Below are 14,494 nucleotides of genomic sequence, written 5' to 3'. Positions count from 1 at the left end.
TGTACATAAAAATGACCTCTCTCTTATGTTCCTGCTTGACATTCTACGCTATGGTCAAAATGTGCATCCTCTTAAATGCCCTAACCTCAGTTTATTCTAAATGAAGTGATCTGATTAAGCTAATTTAAATGTCTTCAGATATATTTAAATTAAGCACTTATTTCAATGAAGATATACTACCCGAAGACACACTTAATGTTAGTTCCTGTAAGTAAAGAATTTTTTATTAGCTGACTTTGAAAGCCTGCTAGAGATTCAAGGACTCAGTATCCCCTACTATACTGCCCTTTCATGTGGTGATGATCCAAGGAATGCTCTCTGAACGCTTTCCTGCCACATTCAATTTTCTCATCCCTTCTTCCTGACTTTCAACATATATGTCCATTCATTCATTCAGCGGCTATGGCTTCTCTCATCAGTCCCTTATTTGCTCTGCTGTCCAGTTTTCCTGTATCCTTCACTTAATCATTGTTTCCTTTCAGGAGTTGGAGTGGCCGGAATGGGATAGGACTGCTTGCTAGGCATTTTTGTCACAGTACACAGGGACTTTGTTGAGTAATTTGCTCTTCACGTGAAAAAGAAGTAAAGTAAATTTTCTAACTACAGGCACATGGAGACTGTCTTGCTTTCTGGAATCAGAAGGTGTTCTAGGCTTACCTTGTGGTTTTGATAGTTTTCTAATGGTGCTATGACCATTACTGCCTGCTTTTGTGATGTCTGTGTGCTAAGAATGGTTCTTACATACTTAAAGGATTGGTAAAAAATCAAAAGGAGGTATTTGGTGGCACATGAAAATTGTATAAAATTCAGATGTCAGAGTCCATAAATAAAATTTTACTAGACAACAACCATGCCCATAGAATTTGGCTGCTATTGTGCTACAGTGGCAGAGTTGAGTAGTTGCAATATGGACTATGAAATATTTATTATCTATCCCTTTACAGCATAGTGGATCAGTCCCTCTGTATGTGGTAATTCATTTTTTTCTCTTGGTGCTTCCCCCCCCTCCCCCCCCCACAAATGATCTGTCTTTATTATGCCATCAGAAAACAAAACAAAGCAAAATCCCCCGAGTGTAAACAGGAGAAATGTGCTGGTTAAGTTACTCATCATCTTATTATTAACAAAACAAAGCACTATCTATGTTTACAGTAGTAAAAAAAGAAACAGCCTGGAAAGAAATGGGGGCTTTGGGGAGGGGAGAAGATGGGGGCAGGGGCAGACGCCACATCCGGCCCTGTGGGATTTGGGGTTCCTTTTCTGCCCTGGTCTGAGGGCTGCTCCAGATCTTGGGCATTAGATGCCAGTGGGATTTGGCTTCCTTAGGGAAAGACTTGTGAATCTGAGACCCAGTCCCTAGTGCAGAGTGGCGGAGGGCCAGGGCCAGGTGGGAGAGGGTGATGAGCCTTCTCATCACCCCTCCCTAGAATGGGGAGCCCCCACCCCATGCTCATGAGGGCAGAATGGAGACCAGCTGCCAGCAGGGAGCCAGGTCTCTAGGGCCCCTGTCTCTGGCAGTAAGGCAGCACCATCAGTCCTCCTGTGATCAGGTGGGGACTAGGGCTGGGGCACCAGGACACAGCCCCTTGGAGGCTGAGGCACATTGCCATGCTGCTCAGAGCTAAAAGTGGCTCCGTGGGAACCGACAGGCAGAGTCAGGGAGGGAGTGAAGGGGCGGGCAGGAGCGGGGCAGGAAGGCTGGTGGGCCCAGGGGCAGACCAGGGGCCTGCTGGGACCCAGAGGGCATCAGAGGGGCAGGGACAGACACTGAGAGAAAGAGAAAGAGAGAAAGAGGGCCTTGCAGAAAGACAAGGAAGAGAGAGAGAGAAATGCACACAAGGAACACACAGAACCTGAGACACCCAGACTGACAAAGAGGTAGCAATCTGGGGACAAAGAGAAGCACAGAAAGAGGCCCCCCAGAGAAACAAGAGTGGCATCAAGAGACACAGCCACAGGAACTCAGCAACAGTGCCTGGCACGCAGTGGGCACTTAATATCTTGTGCAATGAAGGAACAGATGAAAACACACACACATGCATACACAGACACAGACACAGACACACACACAGAACAGCCAGAGGCACAATGGGCTTGGCAGAGAGAGATAAAGACAGTGAGGGACAGCCAGACCCTTTGCACAAAGTGATCCTGGTGATAGCGGAGTGATCTGGGGGTGTGTGGGAGGGGGTGGTGGTCCCACAGTGGCTGGTCCAGCCAGGACAAGAATGGAAACAGCATGTGACCCCAAGAGGACAGGTCTGTAGCTGCCACATCCCCACGGGTGACCTGCAGGAGCGAGGGCCATCCAGTGTCCCCTGGCTGTGAGCCCCAAGGGCCGCGGAGCTCAGCCAGCTCAGCCCATCACCAATGCAGGGCCTGCCCAGCAGGTGACAGCTCCTCAGGTATGCCCGAGGGTGTGGCTGGGAGGGGGACTCTCCCCTCATGAACATATCTACAAGTGCACAGCTTTGCCCATCTCCAGGGCACACCCAAGGCCAAGTACCAACATAGTCCAGGTTGGCTGGCTGTGCCCATGGGGTTGGGGTGGGGTCTGTCCCCAGAAGGGGCTGGGCCCACCCAGCGGGATCAGTCCGTGAGCACCACCAACTCCCCGTAGCTCTTCTCTTCGCCCTCTGAGTCTTCGTCCTCACTGTACCGGTACATCTCGCCATCGGCCACCGAGTGCCTATCTGTGCCTTCACGCTCTTCTCTGAGGCTGCAGGTGTTGACGATAACAGGCATGTTGGGGTCCAGGCTCCGGGGGACGTAGTGCTCCGCCAAGGGCTGTGCCAGGGGCATGCCTGCCACCCACGGGTACAGGACATGTGTGGGGCTCATCTGCACCTGGCCGGCCTGCGGGGGGATGGCGTAGCTCTGGCAGGCGTCCTGGCGCCGGGTCCTCATCAGGGCCTCGTACTCGCCCACGCGCAGCCGCTTGCCCTCCACGGTGCAGGTGCGCTTGGGCTGCGGCTTGTACTTGTAGTCGGGGTACTTCTCCAGGTGCTGCCGGCTCAGCCGCGCCTGCTCCTCGTAGTAGGGCTGCTTCTCCTGGTTGGTCATGGACTTCCAGCGCAAGCCGAGGATCTTGCTGATGCTGGAGTTGTGCATGTCCGGGAAGGCTTGAAGGATCTTCCTCCGCTCGTCCTTGGCTCACACCATGAAGGCGTTCATGGGCCTCTTGATGTGGCTGCTGTTCCAGGACTCCGGGAAGTGGTGGGAGCCGTCCATGTCGCAGCCCAGCCTGGCTTCTTCCAGCGGGTGCACACAGCTCTCCTCCAGCCGCTCCTTGGCTGGGGACGAGTCCAGGCTGATGAGGTCCTTACAGAATGGGGTGTTGGGGGAGCTTTCCAAGGCCCCGCCGTGGCTGTGCAGCTGCTGTCGAGCATCCTGGATGGCTTTGGTGACAGGATCCCCTTCACCAAGGAAGCCCAGAGGCAGGCTGGGGGGGGGGCTGGACTGCAGGTCCCGCGTGGGGGCCCCGTGGCTGGGGGGGCGGGGGCCACAGCCGCTCATCTTCAGGCTGGGGGAGCTGGAGGTGTTGGGCAGTTCGTGAGCTTTGGGCTTGGCTGTCAGGTTCAGGGGCTGGGAGGGTTCCTGCAGGGGGTGGTGGGCGGCCATGGCCCCAGGCCTCTTCACCCCTGGGGGGGGGGGTGCTGTACAGCAGCTGCAGCAGGTACTCCACTGGTTTGCACTCCACTATTTGTCTTTCTACAGTTTGTGCTATAATGTGTCTAGGTGTAGATCTCTTTGTGTTTATTTTACTTGAGGTTTACTGAGCTCCTTGATTCTGTAGATTATTGTTTTTCATCAAATTTGGGAATTTTTTTGACCATTACTTCTTCAAACACTTTTGCTGCTCCTTTTCTCCTTTTGGGACTCCCATTACATATGTGTTTTTACACTTGATAATGTCTCATAGATCTCTGAGGTGCTATTCATTATTTTTGGCCAATTTTTTTCTCTATTCTTCTGGGTGAAGAATTTGTTCATTTGTCTTTAAGGTTACTGGTTCTTTCTTTTGTCTTTGTAAATCCTCTGTTGTGTCCCTGTAGTGAATTGTTCATTTTGATTATTTAATTTTTCAACTCCAGAATGTCCAGATTTCTTTTTTTATAATTTTTATATTTTTATTGAAATTGCCTATTTACTGAATAATTCTCATGCTTTCCTGAGATTCTTTATTCTTTTTTTTTTTTTTTTTTTGAGACAGAGTCTCACTCTGTTGCCCAGGCTAGAGTGAGTGCCGTGGCGTCAGCCTAGCTCACAGCAACCTCAAACTCCTGGGCTCAAGCGATCCTCCTGTCTCAGCCTCCCGAGTAGCTGGGACTACAGACATGCACCACCATGCCCGGCTAATTTTTTCTCTATATATATTTTAGCTGTCCATATAATTTCTTTCTATTTTTAGTAGAGATGGGGTCTCGCTCTTGCTCAGGCTGGTCTTGAACTCCTGAGCTCAAAGGATCCACCCACCTCGGCCTCCCAGAGTGCTAGGATTACAGGCGTGAGCCACCGGGCCCGGCCCTCTTTATTCTTTAAATGTCAATTCCTTTAGTTCTTTGAACATATTTATAATAGCTGCTTTGAAGTTTTTGTCTGCTGTAGTAAACATCTCGGGACACTCAGAAACTGTTTCTATTAACTGCCTTTTTTCCTGAGTGGGTTATATATTCTTGTTTCTTTGTATGTCTCATCATTTTTTGTTGAAAGTTGTATATTTAGATAATATATTAATATTTTTGCAACTTTGGAAACCCCCTCCCCCAAAAGTTGTTTTGTTTTGCTTGTACTAAATCTATGAAGTCTTCTGTGCAATATATAGCTGCTGGTGTCTCTTTTCAGTTTTTCTTTTTTTTCTTATTTTTACTTTTAAGCTTTGCCCCTTGGGATCTCTATGTCCATAATTTGGGGATCAGCCAAAGATTGGTTAGAGATTATGGTTAAACACCTCAAGCCAGGGAAGTTTCCACTCTCCACTGATGGATCTGTATGTGAGTTAAAAGTGCATTCTAACTTCAGGCCATTTTCAGTTCTTTCCTATCTTTTGCCTTCTGCCAGATTCTCTCAAAGTCTCCTCTGTGATTATGTGCAGCATCTTTCGGCCAGGGATGTATGGGTGGCTGGAGTCTGGGACTTCTAGGCTCTAGTGAACTTCCCAAGTAGACAATACTTTACATGGCATTGCTGGAGGAGTTAAATACTTCCTGCATGATCGCATTGGGAGAGAGCTCTTAGAAGCATGGACTTGGTTCCTGCAGACTTTGCTTGATGTCCCTTTTCCCTTTGCTGTTTTGCTTTGTGTCTTCTTAAGCTGTAATAAACTGTAAATATAACGATTTTTGAGTCCTCTGAATCCTTTTAGCGAATTACTGATCTTAGAGGTGATCTTGGAGACTGTTGACACAAATTCATTCTGTTGTTGATGGATTTCCAGTTTTTGTCTATTAGAAATATTGCTGCCGTGATATTTCTTGGAGTATGTATGTAGGAGTAAAATGCAGGGTTGTGTTCAATTTCAGTATGTACTGCCAGAAGTTTTCCAGAGTGGTTGAACCAGTTTACCATTCAACCAGGCAGGCTCTATAGCTTCATCAACAATTTATATGTCATTTTAGCCATTCTGGTGGGTACATTGTGGTCTTAATTTGCATATTCCTAATGAAGTTAACCTCCTTTACATATTTATTGGCCATGTGACTATCTTTTTATGAAGTTCAGTTCAAGTGTTTCATCCATTTTTAAAAAATTGGATTGTTTGCCTTTTTCTTATTTTTGGTAGGTGTTCTTTATATACTCTGGATACAAATTCTTTTTTGGCGTGTATATGTGTGTGTTTATACAAACACATATATTTATTATTGCTAATATCTTTTCCTCATCTTTGGATTGCCTTTTAATCTTTTAATAGTGTCTTTTTCTTTCTTTCTTTCTTTTTTTCTTTTTTTGAGACAGTCTCACTCTGTTGCCCGGACTAGAGTGCTATGGTGGTGTCAGCCTAGCTTCAGAGCAACCTCACAACTCCCTGCTCAAGTGATCCTCCTGCCTTGGCCTCCCGAGTAGCTGGGACTACAGGCATGTACCACCACACTCAGCTAATTTTTTATATTTTTAGTTGCCCGGCTAATTTCTTTCCATTTTTAGTAGAGATGGGGTCTCGCTCTTGCTGAGGCTTGATCTAAAACTCTTGACCTCAAGCGATCCTCTTGCCTTGGCCTCCCATAGTGCTAGGATTACAGGCATGAGCCATCATGCCCAGACTAGTGTCTTTTGTTGACACTAACTTTAAATTTAATTTTTGTGTGTTCAGCTAATTTTTCATTATTGTTAATGCCTTCTAAAAATCTTGTTCAGGAAACCTTTTTCTACCCCAAAGCTTTACTGGTATATTGTTCCCATGTAGATTTATCGTCCATCTAGAAAAGATCATTGCATTTGGTAGGGGTTAAAGTTAATTTTGGTTCCATAAGAATATATAGTTGAACCAGCATAATTAATTGAAAAAATTCTTCTTTTCCTGCTGTACTGTGTCAACTCCATCATAAATCAGGCAACCATGTACATACGAACTTGTTTCTAAGTTTTGTATTTTATTCTATTTATCTATGTGTCCTTGTGCCCACACAATCCTGTGTTAATTTCTGTAGTAATATCTTGTATAAGTTCTGTAGTGTGGTTCTTCCTCAAAATTGCCTTGGCTGAAGCCTTTTTTATGTCCACATATTTTTATTTTAATTAATTAGTTTTTTAGAGACAGGATCTCGCTCTGTCACCCAGGCTGGAGTACAGTGGTGCCATTATAGCTCACTGTAATCTTGAACTCCTGGGCACAAGGGATCCTCCTGCCTCAGCCTCCTGAGTAACTAAGTGTGTCAGCCTCTGAGTGCATCCCCACACCGAGCTAATTTTTAAATTTGTTTGTAGCGACGGGATCTTGCTTGTTGCCCAGGCTGACCTCAAACTACTCCTGACCTCAAGTGGTCCTCCTCCCTTGGCTTTCCAAAGTGCTGGCATTACAGGCATGAGCCATCACACCTAGCTGAGAAGTGCCTTTTTATTCTTGGCTTTCCAGGGATACTATAAATTTAATTTCATATTTTTTCTATCTGTAGAAATGGAGAACCACAGCTGTGTGTATATTTGTATATAATGTTTACATCCATGCAGATGTTTCTAAGCTATGCTGTATTGGAAGACAGATCAATTCTCAAAACTTTCTAAAGTTATTTTTTTAAAAAATAATAAGGAATGCCATTTTATTTCATGTTTAACTAAAAGAGATATCTCCCCAGAGATTTGTTTTTGTGTGGAGAGATGTTAAAAATGAAAGCCTTGATCTTATCTGAAATATTTAGCACACCTATTCTCATTAGGTTTACTTTATCCCCATAATAGTTGTCTTTTGTAGTTAAATTATTTATATACTTTATTTTGGGTTTTATACTTACCATAATAGTCTGAATATAGTATATTGTTTTCTTTACAACTGCTTTAATTTGTGAAGGTTAGCCTTTTAAAAAAAAGGCTTTTAAAAAATTTTTTAAAAGCCTTAAAATTTTTTAAAAATTTTTTAAAAATTCTTTTTAAGGAAGAATTTATGGGCTTGTTTTACTTATTTCTCCAATAAGATTTCACTGTGTTCTTTTTGAGAGGGAGGTAAAGGAAGCAATGGAAAAGTTTTTAAAAGTACATATTGAAAGTTTTTAGAGGAATTGCCTGCATGGTGGCTTGATTGCCCAGAAATGGCCCCATACTGCCAGAGATTCCATTAGATCTATTTAGTTTAATGTGCAGCTCAATAAACACATAAATATATAATCTATCGTTCATTCGTGGGTATTGTTTTGCCAAATTAAAAAGATTGTCTCTTATTCCTAGGTGCAGAGAACGCATGTTTGCATAATGTTCCATGTAGAGTCGATATAGGGCAGGTCTGAAGTAGGGGTAGGGAAGGACTAGCACTGCTGCCCCTTTGACAGCATGAGGGACACCCCTGGAATTGTTGGGGCAGTGTTCACCAGCACTCCCCTGACCTTCTGTTTCCCACTGACAGAAGCTAAGGGGAAGCCAGTGGGCAAGCGGACACTGAGAAATGTCTATAGGCTCTTAGACTTGGTCTGCCTGAGTAGAGCATAGAAGGGAGAATGTGGGGCTGAGAGACAATGGATTAAGAACTGGCATACTCTTGATGAGAGAAATGTTTTTTTTAAAAAATGCTGACTTTTGTGTTTTGTGTTTGACCATAATTTCATGATGCATGTGACAGATTAAGTTATTGAACAGTTCTAATATTGATTTGTGTTAGTTTTTTCTTTAAAGAAAATTTCTATGTCTCTGTATCCGATGGAATTTGTTATTTTGGAAGATTTTTCTGAGAACCTTATTATTTCACTGTATATGTTTGGTGTCCTTTATTTGTTTTTCTTCTGTACAAGTAGAGTTCAAGTGCTAAAAGCAGAGATGACAAACTTTTTCCAAATGTTGAAAGTAATGTTTTAGAGGAAATGTTGGAAGTAATTTGATTGGATTCTAATTTCATTGTTTTAAAGACTTTATTTTTTTAGAGCAGTTTTAGGTTCACAGCAAAAATGAGAGTAAGGTACAGCGGTTTCCCAAATATCCCCTACCCCTACACTTGCACAGCCTCCTCTGTTACCAACATCTCCCATCAGAGTGGTACATTTGACACAGTTGATGAACCTACATTGACAGGCCATTATCACCCAAATTCCATAATTTACATTAGGATTACTCTTGGTGTTCTGTTATACATTTTGTGAGTTTTGACAAATGTAAAATGAATGTATCCATCGTCATAGATAGTATCATACAAAGCATTTTTATTGCCTTAAATATCCTCTTTGCTCTGCCTATTTATCCCTCCCTCCTCAAACCCTGACAACCACTGATCTTTTTATTGTCTCCATAGTTTTGTCTTTTCCAGAGTGTCAGCTATTTGGAATCATGCAATACAGTATGTTGCCTTTTCAGATTGGCTTCTTTTACTTATTAATGTGCATTTAAGGTTCTTCTATGTCATTTAATGGTTTCATAGGTAATTTCTTTTTAGCAAGAGTCTGGATGTATTACAGTTTGTTTATTTATTCACCTACTGAAGGACACCTTGGTTGCTTCCAAGTTTTGGCAATCATGGATAAATCTATTATAAAAATCTGTGTGCAGGTTTGCGTGTGGACATAACTCTTCAACTCCTTTGGGTAAATACCAAAGCAGCACAACTGTCTTTTAGGGTCTTTGGCTCCTTTTTTAATTGGGTTGTTAGGATTCTTATTGTTGAATCTTAATAGTTCTTTGTAAAATTTAGTTAACAGTCCTATATCAGGTACGTCTTTTGCAAATATTTCCAGTTTGTGGCTTGTCTTTTCGTTCTCTTGACAGTATCTTTCGCAGAGTGGAAATTTTTAATTTTAGTGAAATTCAGCTTATCAATTTTTCTTTCATGGATTGTACCTTTGGTGTTGTATCTAAAAAGTCATAGTCAAACCCAGGGTCATCTAGATTTTTCTCCTATGTTATCTTATTGGAATTTTGTAGTTTGGGTTTTACATTTAGGTCTATGATCCATCTTGAGTTAAATTTTTTTTTTTTTTTTTTTTTTTGAGACAGAGTCCCATTCTGTTGCCTGGGCTAGAACGCAGTGAAGTCATCATAGCTCACTGCAACCTCAAACTCTTGGGCTCAAGTGATCCTCCTGTCTCAGCTCCCTGAGAAGCTGGGACTACAGGCCTGTGCCACCATGCCCAGCTAATTTTTCTATTTTTTGTAGAGACAAGGTCTTGGTATGTTGCTCTGACTGGTCTGGAACTCCTGGCCTCAAGCAGTCTTCCCGCCTCCGCCTCTCAAAGTGTTTAGAATTGTAGGCATGAGCCACTGCGCCCAGCCATCTTGAGTTAATTTTTGTTAAGGGTGCAAGGCCTGTGTGTAGATTCACTTTTTTGTGTATCGATGTCCAGTTGTTCCAGCACAGTTTATTGAAAAGACTGTCTTTTCTCCATTGTATTGCCTTTACTTATTTGTCAAAGGTCAGTTGACTATGTTTTTATGTGGGTGTATTTCTGGGCTTTCTATTCTGTTTCATTGATCTATGTGTCTATTCTTTCACCAATTCCACATTGCCTTGATTACTCCTGCTTTATGGTAAGTCTTGAAATCAGGTTAGTGTTGGTCCTCCAACTTTGTTTTTCTTCTTGAATATTCTGTTGGCTCTTCTAGGTCTTATGCCTCTTCATATAAACTTAATCATTTTGTCGAAATCCACAAAATCACTTGCTGGGATTTTGATTGGGGTTGCTTTAAATCTATAGATAAAGTTGGGAAGAACTGACATCTTGGCAATATGGAGTCTCTATCATGAACATGGAATAGCTAGCTCTTTATTTATCTTTGATTTCTTTTATCAGTTTTATAGTTTTCCTCATATAGATGTTATGCATATTTTGTTAGATTTGTACCTAAGTATTTCATTTTTGGGGGTGCTAATGTAATGGTATTGTGTTTTTAATTTCAAATTCCGCTTGGTAGTTGTTTTGTTTTCATCACTTCATTGATGATAGCATGTTCCTTGTCTGCGGTCTCTTGTTGCTGTTAAGAAGCTATAAGTCTAACTAACTGTTGCTCCTTTGAAGGCAGTCTATCTTTATTTCTCTGGCTCCTTTTAAAAATTTGCCTTTTGTTTTCTACAGTGTTAATTTGATTGTGAGTGTGTATATTTCTTTTTATACACCTTAGAATTTGTTAGGATATTTTAATCTCTTCACTGATGTCTTTCATTGGTTCTGGTACAGTTTCAGCCAGTGGCTCTCAAAGTATCATCTCTGCCTTATTCTCCTTACAGAACAAGTTTACTAGAACCTATGTTGGACTTACTAGATCCTCTGTGTCTCTTTTTTATATTCTTTTTGTCTTTCCATACTGCATACTGGATACTTTCTTTTGGCATATGCTATGGTTTGAATGTCTGTTCCAAAACTCATGTTGAAATTTAATTGCCATTGTAATCGTATTAAGAGTTGGGACCATTAAGAGATGATTAGGCCATGATGGCTCTGCTCTCATGGGTGGAATTAAACCCTTATAAAAGGGTAAGTTTGGCTCCCTCTTGCTCTCTTTTGCCCTTTTGCAATGCAATGGTGCAGTAAGAAGGCCCTTGCCAGATGTAGGTCCCTTAACTTGACTTCCCAACCTCTGGAACTGTGAGCCAACAAATTTCTGTTGATTTTAAGTTACCTGGACTCAGGTATTCTGTTACAGCAGCACAAAGCAGACTAAGACAGCCTATGTTAGTGTTTAGTAATTCTCTCTTTAGCTGTTTCTATTCTTATGTTAAACATACCTGTTGACTTCTTTTTTTTTTTTTTTTTGAGACAGAGTGTCACTTTGTTGCCCTGGCTAGAGTGAGTGCCGTGGCGTCAGCCTAGCTCACAGCAACCTCAAACTCCTGGGCTTAAGCAATCCTACTGCCTCAGCCTCCCGAGTAGCTGGGACTACAGGCATGCGCCACCATGCCCGGCTAATTTTTTCTATATATATTTTAGTTGGCCAGATAATTTCTTTCTATTTTTAGTAGAGACGGGGTCTCGCTCTTGCTCAGGCTGGTCTCGAACTCCTGACCTTGAGCGATCCACCCACCTCGGCCTCCCAGAGTGCTAGGATTACAGGCGTGAGCCACCGCGCCCGGCCTCCTGTTGACTTCTTAAGTTAATATATTTTTTTCTGCTCTGGATTTTTTTGTGTTCTCTTTTAAATCTGCTAGACACTTTTGTGTAGATTCTAGTTCAAAAGTTTCAAACATGTCTTCTATATCTTAGAACACAGTAAGCATATTCATTTTAAAGTCTTTATTGGGCAATTCCAAAATGTGAAATTGAAGAGGGTCTGTTTTTGTGCAGTTTTTTTGGTTTTATTTTTGTTTTATTGTTTGGTGCTTGTTTCTTGCTCATAGTGTCTTTACTTCCTTTTGTATATGGTTACCTTTGTGTGTTGGTCATTATATTTTAAAAATATATTTGTATGGTTGATTTGAAACCCAGAGTATAGTGTCTTCAGAAGTGATTTTAGGTTTTTTCTACTAGGCATCTGGAGGTGCTACCTGTTTAGAATCACTATAATTCAAATTTAAGGCTTGAGGTTTTTTTGACTACCTAGGTATCATGAAGCTGGGTCCATACCACAGTTTGTATAACTGTTTGCTCTGGGGGAGTGCGGGTTGGGGGGAATGGTAGCCCCTTAAAGTTGTTGGTAGTTGAGGAGAGTAGCCAATAAATAATTTATTTTACTGCAGGTGTTTTGTGAACAAAAGCAACTTTGAATGCTGGGCTTACCTTTTTGGGTTCTTGCCTTTAGATTTTGCCTCACTATTTTGTTGCCTCTTTGCACTTTTAAGATATTTTGTGTATTTCATTGATATTTTGTAACTTTTCATTACAGAGTTCATCTTTTTTATGTAGCCTGCCATCGATAGAGGCAGAAATCTTTTCCTTTAACTTGCATTTAAATTTGTCTTGATGTTTGTTTGTTTTTTGTAGGTTCTACATGAAACATTTCCTCAACACACATTCCTTATGAATGGTCTCATTCAAGGTGTGAAGGTAAGAACAATTTTTGTGTGATTCATAATGAACCAAAGCCAGGAATTTTAACTCTGGAGGTTTAAGTGTGACTTAAGGAAACAATTACTATTTGTTCTGGAGACTGAAATGTAAATTTTTAGCTGGGTTACCAAAGTCAGAATAAACTACAGCACAAATACATTAGATCGTTATAGAATGGTTTATTGGCAAAAGCAGTGTATAATACTTTATAGGCCTCCCTTCATTTTTGTTAATGTGTACACATCAGTTTATAAAGGATTTAGTTATTATGTGAACTTTTAACTGCTCTGCCTATCAACAGAATAAGGCAATTGCCACTGTCTTCTTTTTAGGTAGACTTTGAGACTAAGGGAGAAAGATAGATCAGGATTTAGTTGGATATTTAGTCTTTTGGCTAGGCTCAATGCTCTAGCCTTGACTTTGAGTTGTCAACCACTCGATTTAATTAGCATTAAGTCATTATTTCAATTGTAATGTGATATATGTCAGAAAAGCTTTTAAATAGGCTGTTAAAATATAGTGTTATGTTCCAGTCTTACTTTACAGTAAAGCATATGGGCATAGGATCTAAATTGTCTTTCCCACTTTAGATAATGTCAGTCTGTGCATAATTATACTTTGTACTGAACAACACACTTATTAATAAATTTATGCCGTAGTAATTTGCTGAATTCAGCCATAGTAATTTGTTGGATTCACAGCCTTGAACAATATTAATTGAATTGTTGTGAATATTATTTATTCTTTGCCTACTTTCAAAAAGGATTTGCAGATGCTTATATGTAAAGCAAAGCAATTTAAATAAAGGTTGAAACTGAAGGTTTTGATACTCATTGAGAGGAAGAGGAATATCTTCAAGGATCTGGCGTGAGGTGGTTTGAGTACCCATTTATAAGCAGTGTAGATGAAAAGAAAAACTAACTTAATGAGAGAGAGCACTGATAAAGACATACCATGGAAGTTTGTCCTTCCAGGAGATTCTTAGGGAAGTTACTCCACAAATCTTTTGTGCTGTGGAGAAGCTGATAAAATTATTTTAGTGTGGTTCTGTAAAATAAAACCAACTAAGTTTACACCCTAAAAATGAGTAAGTAGCATGCTATGCTTTCGCCCATGGACATCCACAATGTTATCTAGAAAACAAGAAAGAAAAGGTATTTCAGTTTATTCAAGGTTTTGATTAAGGACTTAACTGAACTTCAGTAATTACTGGACTTTAATTATTGAACTTCTGCAAGGACTTAAATACTTTAATATTTGGTTACTGTTAGGAGTGGCCCAATCACCTCTTAAAGGTCCCAACTCCTAATACTGTCACATTGGCAATACCTGAATTTTGCAGGGGACACATTCAAACCATAGTGCAGGTGGTTTTTAGTGGTGAGTTTTAGAAGTTCTTGATATATTCTGGATATTAATCCCTTATCAGATATATGATTTGTGAATATTTTCTCCCATTTTGTGGGTTGCCTTTTTACTGTTGATATTATGTTTTGATTCACAAAATTTTTTAATTTTCATGAAGTCCAATTTGTCTATATTTTTAATTGTTGTTATCTGTGCTGTGGTGTTATAGTCAAGAAATCATTGCCAAATCCAATGTCATGACACTTTTGCCCTATATTTTCTTTCTCCCTTTCCCTTTCCTTTTCCCTTTGTCTGTCTGTCTGTCTGTCTTTCTGTCTGTCTGTCTGTCTGTCTTTCTTTCTTTCTTTCTTTCTTTCTTCTTTCTTCCTTCCCTTTCCCTTTCCTTTCCCTTTCCCTTTCCCTTTTCCTTTCCCCTTTCCTTTCCTTTCCTTTCCTTTGCTTTCCTTCCCTTTCCCTTTCCCTTTCCTTTCCCTTCTAACAGTATTTGAAGCAAAATTAAAAACTATTTTTAGTTT

At 41.0% G+C, this 14,494-nt stretch overlaps 1 pseudogene; it reads right to left on the bottom strand.

Annotated features, from left to right (window-relative positions):
* Positions 1 to 2,417: 2,417 nt before the first annotated feature.
* LOC138385903 (transcription factor SOX-13 pseudogene) lies at positions 2,418 to 5,213 on the bottom strand (annotated as a pseudogene).
* Between the last annotated feature and the right edge of the window lie 9,281 nt (positions 5,214 to 14,494).

The sequence above is a fragment of the Eulemur rufifrons genome, chromosome 7, assembly GCF_041146395.1.
Source record: "Eulemur rufifrons isolate Redbay chromosome 7, OSU_ERuf_1, whole genome shotgun sequence".
In the NCBI taxonomy this organism is placed as follows: Eukaryota; Metazoa; Chordata; class Mammalia; order Primates; family Lemuridae; genus Eulemur; species Eulemur rufifrons.
Note: the sequence above shows the minus strand (reverse complement) of the source record. Positions and strands in the feature narration are given on the sequence as shown.